This window comes from Papaver somniferum, chromosome 2 (assembly GCF_003573695.1).
Source record: "Papaver somniferum cultivar HN1 chromosome 2, ASM357369v1, whole genome shotgun sequence".
NCBI lineage: Eukaryota > Viridiplantae > Streptophyta > Magnoliopsida > Ranunculales > Papaveraceae > Papaver > Papaver somniferum.
In genome coordinates, this window is record NC_039359.1 from 775725 (window position 1) to 778677 (window position 2953).

At 37.4% G+C, this 2953-nt stretch overlaps 1 pseudogene; it reads left to right on the forward strand.

The window, feature by feature from the left end:
- The first annotated feature begins 212 nt into the window (after window positions 1-212).
- On the forward strand, window positions 213-1087 carry LOC113350586 (annotated as a pseudogene).
- Window positions 1088-2953: the final 1866 nt, after the last annotated feature.

A 2953-nucleotide genomic window follows, 5' to 3' on the forward strand; every position in this document is an offset into this window, starting at 1 on the left:
ATTTGTGAAAAGAGTTAATTTTTCCTCTTATACTTGATACTTCCACACTACATTCTTTCTTCTCTTCTCTCTCAAAGAATTCCTTTACCAAGTCCATACTCCGTAGAGTCGAAGAATGAAGAAGACTGAAACCTTACTCCAATTCATAACATCAATTTTTATTTTTTATCGAAGATCTTAGGGAATAAATAATTCATAATTTTATTAGTAGTATGGGGATGGTTACTGAAGGTTGCTCATATGTAACCGAGGTGGCGACGTCGTTGCTGGGGTTGGTCGGAAATCAACGTCAACAACAAGTAGAAGTGTGGGATTTTCTCCTTCTAGTAAAAACTTTAATAAGTTTAATCTTCAAGCAGAATATGACGATGCATGGTCGGCGGGAATAATAAGAAAAAAAAGTGCAAACACGGGCAGTAGAAGGTGGTGGTGAGAATGCTGGTGGCAGAGGACTTCATCAATTTGGTATCCAAGTGTGCAAAAAAGTTGAAAGCAAAGGAAGAACTACATATAATGAAGTTACATATGAGCTTGTGGCTGAAATTTCAACAACAATACCTTACATGAAACCAAATTATAATGATAAAAATATTCGACGGAGAGTGTATGATTCCCTTAATGTTCTTATTCAACGAATATCATAGATAAAAACAAAGAGATACAATGGAGAGGCATGATTCATGTTGCTGGCCTAAATGTTGTTGAACAACTTAAGTCTAAATACCTTAGCTTTAGAAACAAAATTGAAAACAAGGCTGCATATCTGCAAGAACTTGAGGATCAATTTGTAGGCCTGCAGAATCTGGCTCAGCGGAATGAGCAACTATGTTGTTCATGGAAGAAAGCTGCAACTTCAGGGGGTGTGTCGTTGCTTTTTATTATAATCCATACGCCTCCACCTGCAACAATTGAGTTAGAGATGTCATAGGATATGAAGTTGTTGTAGTTCGATTTCAATAACACTTTTTAAATACATGACGACCTCTTTGTTCTTAAGTCTATGGGATTATGTGAAGGTTGTACGAGTCCTAAGATAAATGACTTGTCAAAGGATTTTACCCCTACAATTTGCAGGAGTGTCCACTAATCTTCCATGCATTTCTACAAAAGTTCTGAATACTATTTTGTCTGGTCTATTATAGAATATTCGATACAGTTCACTTATAGGTTTTTTTTTTCACAACTGTTTTTCAATAGAAAAATTATTTGTTTACCGATTTTAGGGTTATACAAGTTTCTTCAATTTTATATCCTTGTTTCGACTCGACTAAAGAAACAACCATCAAGCAAAACTCCTAAGCCCAATTTCTATCAAAGTGTTATGTCGGAACTATACACTCACTGCGGGGTAGATCCAACGGTGTGTCCCGCGGAGAGAGTGGGGCCCACCGAAAGTTGAGAAATCATGGAAATAGTTTCACCTGTCCAAATAATTGACGACCAAGTCGACTTCCAATGGATGAGTTAGTTGTTAATGGCGGTTCATTAAGTTTTTTTTTGTTTTGGAAAGTAATCGAAGAACTTCCACTAATACTAACAAATCGTGGAGTGGCGGAAATCAAATGTTTTTAGAAGGTCTGACTGTAACTTTAGCATGCTTGGTTACAGGGATAACTCTTTTCCCATCATTTCCTTATTTTTCTGTAAAACATTAATTAGATGTCTTTACAGAATACAACAACTCATTGGTGTATAACCATATTTTGCTCTTTAAAATGGATTACTTTCATAGATTACTGTTGACGATAAGGTTGAAGATAAGCCAGAGAGAAGAACGAGTGCTTTCTAAGGTTTACTGTTAATGATAAGGTTGAAGATAAGGCACAAAGAATAAAGTGTGTTTACGGTGCGGATAGTTGTGTGTAGAGTCTACAATCTGTAGACGTAAGTAAGGTGTTGGTACTGTCTATCTGATTAATGGAGAGATGTCTTTTTGGATTTTTTTTTATAAGCGAACTTTTTTCTCAACGATTGTTTTTGGTAGTGGAGAGGAACGTGAGGGTCACCATGGTGTTAGGCAGTAACACCTAGTTTTGGTGTGGATTGCAAATGGTTTGCGGAATGGATTGCAAATGGTTTGCGACAACTTCTCTTTGTTTCCAAGTTCCCGCTCCTATGCTTTGCTTGACATCCAAGCGTTATTTAGATAGTTATATTACGTATGTTTTAATCAAATATCCAACGATTGATCACATGTTAGTAGACATACGGATCCAATTAAATTGATACTCATATCCCATTGTTTTTGAACGACCTTTCTACAGCCTAGACAATAAGAGATTGTCCAATTTTGGGACACGACGTGGCACAATATTAATAGTGAAGAAGGGAATGACTCGAGCATTCGAAACTCTGATCAGACATCCTGTTCAGCTGGAGTAATGTGACCAACTGCATCGGCTTTTATTTTTGACGCTATATTTATACACTTACGATGGAAAAAATATGTTGTTTATTGGAAAACATCAACCATGAAAGTGATTATAATGGGACTCCCTATTTTTCCATGGGGATCAAAAGTGATCAAGTCCAGGGCCTGGATGGCACCCCTCTTCACGCGAGGCAGAGATGCCTTGCCAGAGAAACCGCTTCTAATCTTATTGCAACAAACCGAACCTGTTAAGCAGACAACCCCACCTATCCGACCCTAAAATGCTTCTCACATGTTTTTTTCTTCATGAGTCAATATTGGATTTCAGCGAATATCGGCCGGGATAAAACACGATATTTCTGTGAATACCGGTCAATCGGAGAATATCGGTATAATATTGGCAATATAGCCATCACGGACTAACACCAAAAACGGTATTTCGCCCGTATCAACCGAAATTGTCTACATTGTTCATGACGTACCTTCATGAGTCCTAGGTAAACTATAAAAAGGAAAGGATATCTACATGTTTGGGGCCAAATTTTTTTTACTAAATTCCCGATGTTGTTACACTTCCCCCAC